The 10477-nt window shown below is 43.5% G+C and overlaps 1 long non-coding RNA gene across 1 annotated transcript in view; it reads left to right on the top strand.

Moving 5' to 3' along the window:
- Position 1: 1 nt before the first annotated feature.
- The window catches only part of LOC130290438 (uncharacterized), a 48316-nt gene continuing 37840 nt past the window's right edge, over positions 2–10477 (top strand). The window contains exon 1 of the long non-coding RNA XR_008847602.1: positions 2–49. This is a non-coding gene — a long non-coding RNA (uncharacterized LOC130290438). The remainder of the gene's footprint in view (positions 50–10477) is intronic.

Below are 10477 nucleotides of genomic sequence, written 5' to 3'. Positions count from 1 at the left end.
GGTTTGTTAGCTGAAAGGAACAGACGCGTTTCATGTGCGGTACCGAGGGGTGAGAAAACGAGGAGTTTCACGCACTAATGGGCTGCAGGACCTTTGATGATGTCATGACCACGTGACCAGTTGTGTAGGGGGCGAGGATTGGTTTTTGTGTAGGAGAGCTGTGTTTGTCAGGTGTAAACAGCAGAGCTGAATAAGAGGAAGTAGAGGTGTATGTGTGTAGTAAGGATATGAAGCAGAGCTGTGTGTGTGTATTAAGGATATGAAGCAGAGCTGTGTGTGTGTATTAAGGATATGAAGCAGAGCTGTGTGTGTGTATTAAGGATATGAAGCAGAGCTGTGTGTGTGTATTAAGGATATGAAGCAGAGCTGTGTGTGTGTATTAAGGATATGAAGCAGAGCTGTGTGTGTGTATTAAGGATATGAAGCAGAGCTGTGTGTGTGTATTAAGGATATGAAGCAGAGCTGTGTGTGTGTATTAAGGATATGAAGCAGAGCTGTGTGTGTGTATTAAGGATATGAAGCAGAGCTGTGTGTGTGTATTAAGGATATGAAGCAGAGCTGTGTGTGTGTATTAAGGATATGAAGCAGAGCTGTGTGTGTGTATTAAGGATATGAAGCAGAGCTGTGTGTGTGTATTAAGGATATGAAGCAGAGCTGTGTGTGTGTATTAAGGATATGAAGCAGAGCTGTGTGTGTATTAAGGATATGAAGCAGAGCTGTGTGTGTATTAAGGATATGAAGCAGAGCTGTGTGTGTGTGTGTATTAAGGATATGAAGCAGAGCTGTGTGTGTGTATTAAGGATATGAAGCAGAGCTGTGTGTGTGTATTAAGGATATGAAGCAGAGCTGTGTGTGTGTATTAAGGATATGAAGCAGAGCTGTGTGTGTGTATTAAGGATATGAAGCAGAGCTGTGTGTGTGTATTAAGGATATGAAGCAGAGCTGTGTGTGTGTATTAAGGATATGAAGCAGAGCTGTGTGTGTGTATTAAGGATATGAAGCAGAGCTGTGTGTGTGTATTAAGGATATGAAGCAGAGCTGTGTGTGTGTATTAAGGATATGAAGCAGAGCTGTGTGTGTGTATTAAGGATATGAAGCAGAGCTGTGTGTGTGTATTAAGGATATGAAGCAGAGCTGTGTGTGTGTATTAAGGATATGAAGCAGAGCTGTGTGTGTGTATTAAGGATATGAAGCAGAGCTGTGTGTGTATTAAGGATATGAAGCAGAGCTGTGTGTGTGTATTAAGGATATGAAGCAGAGCTGTGTGTGTTTGTATTAAGGATATGAAGCAGAGCTGTGTGTGTTTGTATTAAGGATATGAAGCAGGGCTGTGTGTGTGTATTAAGGATATGAAGCAGGGCTGTGTGTGTGTATTAAGGATATGAAGCAGAGCTGTGTGTGTGTGTGTGTGTGTGTGTGTATTAAGGATATGAAGCAGCTGTGTGTGTGTGTGTATTAAGGATATGAAGCAGAGCTGTGTGTGTGTGTGTATTAAGGATATGAAGCAGAGCTGTGTGTGTGTGTGTATTAAGGATATGAAGCAGAGCTGTGTGTGTGTGTGTATTAAGGATATGAAGCAGAGCTGTGTGTGTGTGTGTATTAAGGATATGAAGCAGAGCTGTGTGTGTGTATAAAGGATATGAAGCAGAGCTGTGTGTGTGTATTAAGGATATGAAGCAGAGCTGTGTGTGTGTATTAAGGATATGAAGCAGAGCTGTGTGTGTGTATTAAGGATATGAAGCAGAGCTGTGTGTGTGTGTATTAAGGATATGAAGCAGAGCTGTGTGTGTGTGTATTAAGGATATGAAGCAGAGCTGTGTGTGTGTATTAAGGATATGAAGCAGAGCTGTGTGTGTGTATTAAGGATATGAAGCAGAGCTGTGTGTGTATTAAGGATATGAAGCAGGGCTGTGTGTGTGTATTAAGGATATGAAGCAGGGCTGTGTGTGTGTATTAAGGATATGAAGCAGGGCTGTGTGTGTGTATTAAGGATATGAAGCAGGGCTGTGTGTGTGTATTAAGGATATGAAGCAGAGCTGTGTGTGTGTATTAAGGATATGAAGCAGAGCTGTGTGTGTGTATTAAGGATATGAAGCAGAGCTGTGTGTGTGTATTAAGGATATGAAGCAGAGCTGTGTGTGTGTATTAAGGATATGAAGCAGAGCTGTGTGTGTGTATTAAGGATATGAAGCAGAGCTGTGTGTGTATTAAGGATATGAAGCAGAGCTGTGTGTGTGTATTAAGGATATGAAGCAGAGCTGTGTGTGTGTATTAAGGATATGAAGCAGAGCTGTGTGTGTGTATTAAGGATATGAAGCAGAGCTGTGTGTGTGTATTAAGGATATGAAGCAGAGCTGTGTGTGTGTATTAAGGATATGAAGCAGAGCTGTGTGTGTGTGTATTAAGGATATGAAGCAGAGCTGTGTGTGTTTGTATTAAGGATATGAAGCAGGGCTGTGTGTGTGTATTAAGGATATGAAGCAGGGCTGTGTGTGTGTATTAAGGATATGAAGCAGGGCTGTGTGTGTGTATTAAGGATATGAAGCAGGGCTGTGTGTGTGTGTGTATTAAGGATATGAAGCAGAGCTGTGTGTGTGTGTGTATTAAGGATATGAAGCAGAGCTGTGTGTGTGTGTGTGTATTAAGGATATGAAGCAGAGCTGTGTGTGTGTGTATTAAGGATATGAAGCAGAGCTGTGTGTGTGTGTGTATTAAGGATATGAAGCAGAGCTGTGTGTGTGTGTATTAAGGATATGAAGCAGAGCTGTGTGTGTGTGTGTATTAAGGATATGAAGCAGAGCTGTGTGTGTGTATTAAGGATATGAAGCAGAGCTGTGTGTGTGTATTAAGGATATGAAGCAGAGCTGTGTGTGTTTGTATTAAGGATATGAAGCAGGGCTGTGTGTGTTTGTATTAAGGATATGAAGCAGGGCTGTGTGTGTGTATTAAGGATATGAAGCAGAGCTGTGTGTGTGTATTAAGGATATGAAGCAGGGCTGTGTGTGTGTATTAAGCATATGAAGCAGAGCTGTGTGTGTGTATTAAGGATATGAAGCAGAGCAGTGTGTGTGTATTAAGGATATGAAGCAGAGCTGTGTGTTTGTATTAAGGATATGAAGCAGGGCTGTGTGTGTTTGTATTAAGGATATGAAGCAGGGCTGTGTGTGTGTGTATTAAGGATATGAAGCAGGGCTGTGTGTGTTTGTATTAAGGATATGAAGCAGGGCTGTGTGTGTGTATTAAGGATATGAAGCAGAGCTGTGTGTGTGTATTAAGGATATGAAGCAGAGCTGTGTGTGTGTGTGTATTAAGGATATGAAGCAGAGCTGTGTGTGTGTATTAAGGATATGAAGCAGAGCTGTGTGTGTGTGTGTGTGTATTAAGGATATGAAGCAGAGCTGTGTGTGTGTATTAAGGATATGAAGCAGAGCTGTGTGTGTGTGTGTATTAAGGATATGAAGCAGGGCTGTATGTGTGTATTAAGGATATGAAGCAGGGCTGTGTGTGTGTATTAAGGATATGAAGCAGAGCTGTGTGTGTGTGTACTAAGGATACAAAGAAGAGCTGTGTGTGTGTGTATTAAGGATACGAAACAGAGCTTTGTGTGTATTAAGGATATGAAGCAGAGCTGTGTGTGTATTAAGGATACGAAGCAGAGCTGTGTGTGTGTGTACTAAGGATACGAAGCAGAGCTGTGTGTGTTAGGTGTAAGCAGCAGAGCTGTGTGTTAGATTAGACTTTTTTTCCTCCTCCCTCCATCCTTTAACCCCTTAATGACGCAGCTCATTTTCATCTTAAGGACGCAGCCCTTTTTCGCAATTCTGACCACCGTCACTTTAAGCATTAATAACTCTAAGATACTTTTACCAATTATTCTGATTCTGAGATTGTGGTACATTTTCGTCGGACCCCCGCAATCTAGCATGCAGCACCCACCTGTAAGTACTGCCGGAAGCGCTGGAGGTTCTCAGTCTTTTGCCTCCCGAGCACGGGGACGGAGTATCGTGATGTCACAACTCCGCCCCGTGTGACGTCCCGTCCCGCCCCCTCAATGCAAGTCTATGGGAGGGGGCGTTCAAAAAATTTGTCAGACACCTGTGGGGTGTAAATGCTCACTGTACCCCTTATTACATTCTGTGAGGTGTGTAGTTTCCAAAATGGGGTCACATTTGGGGGGGGGGGAGGGTCCACTGTTTTGGCACTATGGGGGGGCTTTGTGTCTGAAATTGAAGGCCATGTGTATTTACATTCTCTCTCCAAAAGCCCAATGGCGCTCCTTCTCTTCTGAGCATTGTAGTGCGCCCGCAGAGCACTTTATGTCCACACATGGGGTATTTATATACTCAGGAAAAAAGCCCCCAAAATTTGTAACCCCATTTCTTCTATTACCCCTTGTGAAAAAAAACATTTGGGACAACACCAGCATAACATTTTTCATTTTCACGTCCAGCTTTAACGAAAATTCTTCAAACACCTGTGGGGTGTTAAGACTCACTATACCCCTTGTTACGTTCCTTGAGGGGTGTAATTTCCCCAATTTTATTTTTTGCGTTTATGTCAGAACCGCTGTAACGATCAGCCACCCCTGTGCAAATCACCTCAAATGTACATGGCGCTCTCACTCCTGAGCCTTGTTGTGCGTCCGCAGAGCATTTTACGTCCACATATGGGGTATTTCTGTACTCCTATGCAGATCCCTAATTTAGGCCTCAAATGTGCATGGCGCTCTCTCACTTCGGAGTTTCAAGGCAACAGTTTAACCCCTTAAGAACCAAGCCCATTTTCACCTTAAGGACGAGGCCAATTTTTTTTGCGTTTTCGTTTTTTCCTCCTCGCCTTTTAAAATCCATAACTCTTTTATATTTCCATCTACAGACCCATATAAGGGCTTGTTATTTGTATGACCAATTGTAATTTGTAATGAAACCTCTTAGTTTACCATAAAATGTACGGCGACCCCAAAAAAATATTTTTTTAGGAAGGAAATTTAAATGAAAACCACAATTTTGCTCATTTTGGAGAGTTTTGTATTCACACTGTCCACTTTACGGTAGAAATTACATGTGTTCTTAATTCTGTGGGTCAATACGATTAAAATGATACTCATGGCTAGATACTTTTATATTTTTGTACCACTTAAAAAAAAATCTAAAACTTTTTGTACAAAATCAGTAATCTAAAATTTCCCTATTTTGACCACCTATAACTTTTTCATTTTTTTTTATATAGGGCGGTATGTGGGATCATTTTTTGCGCCGCCATCTGTACTTATTATTGATACCACATTTGCATATATAAAACTTTTAGATAATTTTTTATTCATTTTTTTGGGAATAAAATGTGACATTTTTGGACTTTTATTCTTTACGTTTACGCCGTTCACCGTACGGGATCATTAACATTATATTTTGATAGATTGAAAATTTACGCACACGACTATACCAAATATGTTTATAAAAAATATGTTTACGCTTTTTGGGGGTAAAATGGGAAAAACTGACAATTTTCATTTTTAATGGGGGAGGGGATTTTTCACCTTTTTTTTTTTTTTTTTTTTACTTTTTGATTTTACATTTTTCAACATTTTTTTTTACACTTTTTATGTCCCCATAGGGGACGATCTATAGCAATCATTTAATTGCTAATACTGTTCAGTGCTAATCATAGGACATAGCACTGATCAGTATTATCGGCTATCTCCTGCTCTGGTCTGCTCGATCTCAGACCAGAGCAGGAGATGCCGGGAGACGGACGGAGGCAGGTATATGTAGTGTTTTACCTGTTATTTTGTGTAAGTGTAGTGTAGTGTAGTGTAGTGTTTTTAGGGTACATTCACATGGATGGGGGTTTACAGCAAGTTTCCTGCTGGGAGTTTGAGCTGAGGCAGGAAATTGGCAGCAGTATAAACTGGCAGCGGGAAACTCACTGTAAACCCCCGCCCATGTGAATGTACCCTGTACAAACATCCAACTGTTGCAAAACTACAACTCCCAGCATGCGCCAACAGACCATGCAAGCTGGGTGTTGTAGTTTTACAACAGCTGGTGGCACACTGGTGGGGAAAAACCTAGTTAGGGTCTGTTATCAAACTCAGTGTTTCCACACCAGTGTACCTCCAGCTGTTACAAAACTACAACTCCCAGCATGCACTGTCAGTGCATGCTGGGAGTTGTAGTTTTCCAACAGCAGGAGGCATTAGGGTTGGGAAACACTGAGTTAGGTAACAGACCCTAACTTGTTTCTCCATCAGTGTGTCTCCAGCTGTTGCAAAACTACAACTTCTAGCATGCATTTACAGCTGAAGGGCATGCTGGGAGTTGTAGTTATGCAACAGCTGGAGGGGTACAGTTTGAAGATCACTGTGTAGTGGCCCTACAGATGTTTCAAAACTACAAATCTGAAGTGCCAGATGTTGCAGAACTACAATGCCCAGCATGCCTGCCAGCTCACTAACTGCCGGGTGCCGACCACGGGGCCGGTGTATCGTGATGTCACGACTCCGCCCCGTGTGACGTCACCCCTGCTATGCAAGTCTATGCGAGGAGTCGTGACATCAGGATACTCCGGCCCCCGTGGTCGGCACCCGGCAGTTTGTGAGCTGGCAGTGTGGCGTGCAGCTCAAAGAGGTGGGTGCCGAATGCAAGATTGTTGGGGTCCCCAGGGACGGGACCACCGTGATCAGACATGTTATCCCTATCCAGGTCGGGCTTATGCAGAGTAGGAGCGATAGGGAGCGGATCAGGGCGCCGGCTTCTCTTCCGCTACCGTACTGCCTTTTTCCAGCGTCGCACGGGGCCTTCATTCCAGTCCCGTGGAAGCAATCCCAGATACCAGAAGTGCCAGCCGGCGTCTGACCTCACTTCTGGTATCGTGGGGCCAGTTCCAGCCGGATCCCCAGTCCTGTGCGTGGCATCTTACGTCACTTCCGGCGGGGGCAGTTTCACATGACCAGCCTGCCCTATAGGATTTGGAGGCCGGCAAATTCAAACGGGATCGCTTCCGGAGCGCAGACAGGGTCCTTAGGAGCCTTAGTCTAGCGTCTCCTGCTTCATTCAGGCTGCTGCATGGAGCTTCCAGAATCAGGGATGGCTACTCCAGGGAAAGCCCCTGAGGGTGAGACGCTGCAGAATCCCGGATCCGTGAGTACTGAGGGCTATGTGGTTTTTCCCAGAGCCTATCTACGGTTGTTCTTTTCTGATCCTTTCCTCCCTTATTTTTATTTCAGGGAGAAAAGGATATTACTGTCTCCAAACCTAAACATACTAAAAGGAAATGTTTATTATGTAATAATGACTGTTATTTCTTCAAAGAAGCCAGTTTGTAAGAGATGCTTGGCTAATTTAGTTAGGGAGGAAACCCCTGACCTTATGACGGAAATCAAGCAGCTTATCCACATCTGCATCTTCAGGGGGATACACCCTGTGAGCAAATTCTTGAGTCTCTCCCTCTCCTCAAAATGGCCTCAAACTTTTTATCAGAGGCTTCTGCCGAGTCTGTCAGATTATCTGCACGTATTATCCAACTCCTCAAGATGGGTATTATGGTTAAAATCTGGTCTGGGGATCAAGCATCAAAATCCAAGTTATGCTCACTTCCCTTTCACGGTCAGTTTGTGTTTGGTCCTGAGTTAGACTCCATCTTAGCTAAAGCAGCTGATAATAAAAAAGGGTTTCCTCGTGCGAAGGCAGAACCAAAAAAAGAAGACTCCTTTTTGTCTCCTATGCCAACCAGGTCAGGCTTATAGAGGAGGAAAAGGAAAGACTTATAGCAAGGGTGGCAGAGGTAGAAGATTCATTCTTAATCCCACCCAGACTGAATCCGATACCAAGAAACTATGCCCCCCACTGGGAAGCTTTAATCCCTGGATTGTGAAAATCATACAGGAAGGCTACATAGTGGAATTTACCTCCCCTCCTCCTCAAAAATTTGTAATTGCTCTAACCTTAAATCATTCCTCACAGATTCTTCAAGGGGTTCAAGATTTATTAAAATTGGGCGCGGTAATCCAAGTTCCCTCTCACCAACTCAAACGGGGACATTACTCTCGCCTGTTTGTGGTGAAAAAAACAAGTGGGAAGTTCAGAACCATAATAAATTTGAAACCCCTGAACAAATTTTTAAAGTACAGAAAATTCTAAATGGAAACAGTAAAATCAGCAGTAGCTCTAATAAAGGAAAATTCAGTAATGGTAACTGTAGATTTGAAAGATGCCTATTACCATCTTCCAATCCACAAAGAATCTCAGCAATTTCTGAGGTTTGCCGTTTCCTGGGAGGGCAGAATCCGTCACTACCAGTTTGTCTGCCTGCCCTTTGGGCTCTCTTCTGCCCCCTGCATATTTACAAAACTCATGTCTGAGGTGGTGTCCCTTCTGAGGAAGGAGTCGATTATTATTATTATTCTCTATCTGGACGACATTCTGGTGGTGGCGTATTCTGTTTCTCGATTACAGGTCCACATTCACAGGACCATTCATGTTCTTCAGGACCTAGGCTGGCTTCTCAACTTAGAAAAATCCGATCTTTCTCCCAGTCCAGTAAAAACCATTCTTAGAAGTCCTCCTAAATTCGAATCTTCAACAATCTTTCCTTCCACCAGCAAAGAGGTTGAAGATTCAGCAGCTAATAGCGGACTTTTGTGCAAAAAGGTCTTGCTCAATCCATTATGCAATGTCTGTATTGGGTCACCTAACGTCTTGCATCCCGTCAGTGAGGTGGGCCCAATTTCACTCGAGACCACTGCAAAGATGGCTCCTAGCAGTGTGGGACAAATCCCTATTTTCCTTGGAGAAGGATATACTGATTCCTGTAAAAATAAAAAAATGTGTTAGTTTGGTGGTGCTCCCAAGAAAACCTAAGTCAGGGGGTTTATTGGTTTCAGGAAGATCCCCTAGTCATTACCACAGATGCCAGCATGTGGGGTTGGGGGACCCACACAGAGGATCAAACAGTTCAGGGCAGATGGGGACTGTTCTAGCTCAAGAATCCTCAAACTTAAGGGAGCTTCTAGCCATATGGATGCCCCTCCAACACCTAGAAACATCTTGCAGAGGCAGACACATTCTTCTTAACTCAGACAATACCACAGCAGTATCCTTTATCCGTTATCAAGGGGGGTCCCAGACACAGCCATCTCCAATCAATAGCAGGCAAAAAAAATTATTGGGCAGAAGAGACCATCTTATTCAGAACAGCTGTACATCTCAGAGGAGTCTGGAACCTACAGGCGGACTTTCTCAGCAGACAGACCCTAGTTCCGGGAGAATGGTGTCTTGCGGACTGGGCTTTCAGCTTGACAACAGAGAGATGGGGTATCCCCCAAATCGACTTGTTCGCCACCAGAAAAAACAGGAAAACAGAAACATTCTGTTCCCTCAATCCAAGGGACCATCCAGCAGCGACAGATGCCTTAGCTCAGCCATGGGACTTCAGTCTGGCATATGCCTTCCCTCCTATTACGGTAATTCCCAGGGTCCTTCAGAAGCTAAGACGGGAGAAGTGTACCCTGATCTTAGTTGCTACATTCTGGCCCAAGAGGGGATGGTTTGCTCTACTACAGTCCATGAGCCTACACAAGCCAGTTATGTTCCCTGCTCACCAGGACCTGCTCTCTCAGGGACCAGTCCTACACAGACAGGTTCAGAACCTCAGTCTATCATCATGGATTCTGAAAAGTTCCTGCTAGAGAAGAAGGGATTCTCAGATAGAGTGATCAATACCCTCTTGGCAAATCGTAAGCTTTCTACTTCTAAAATGTACACTAAGGTGTGAAAGAAATGTGCCTCTTGGTGTGGGTCATCTTTATTCTTTTGATTCTCCTAATATAACAAAAATTCTTGACTTTCTCCAAGATGGGTTTGGTCTGGGTCTCTCTCCTAACACTCTTAGGCTAGGTTCACACTGTGGAATTTCTGCCGGAGATCGAGCCGGCGGCACTAGGACCGTGTGGACTGCATTGCCGTCCCCATAGATGTCATTGCATTTCTGAGTAGCTCTCCCAAAAGATCCACCCAGAAATGCATTGCTGTCTGGGGACGGCAATGCAGTCCATGTGGTCCTATTGCCGCCAGCTAAATCTCTGCAGAAATTCTGCCCAGAGATTCCGTAGTGTGAACCTAGTCTTAGAGTACATGTCTCAGCCCTAGGTGCCCTCTTCCAGACCAAACTGGAAGAGGATAGCTATATGTCTAGGTTCATTAAGGCTACAGATCGACTAAGACTCAGAATAAAAAACTCCTTTCCTCCTTGGAATCTAAATACGGGCCTCTTAGCTCTAACTAAAGCTCCTTTTGAAAGTTTAATACCCAGTCTAAAATTCTTCAAAGTCGATTTCAGGAGAAACATTTATCCTAAAAAATTTTGGAATCATGCCTTTTAATCGGACTAAAGCACTCTCACAAAAAGACTGCCTCTACAAAAATAATAAAAAAGAACCTAAATCTACCAGTGAACACCTATTCGCGTCCAATCTCATTAC

The sequence above is a fragment of the Hyla sarda genome, chromosome 9 (assembly GCF_029499605.1).
Source record: "Hyla sarda isolate aHylSar1 chromosome 9, aHylSar1.hap1, whole genome shotgun sequence".
In the NCBI taxonomy this organism is placed as follows: Eukaryota; Metazoa; Chordata; class Amphibia; order Anura; family Hylidae; genus Hyla; species Hyla sarda.
The sequence above is the reverse complement of the archived record's forward strand: the minus strand, read 5'-3'. Positions and strand labels throughout refer to the sequence as shown.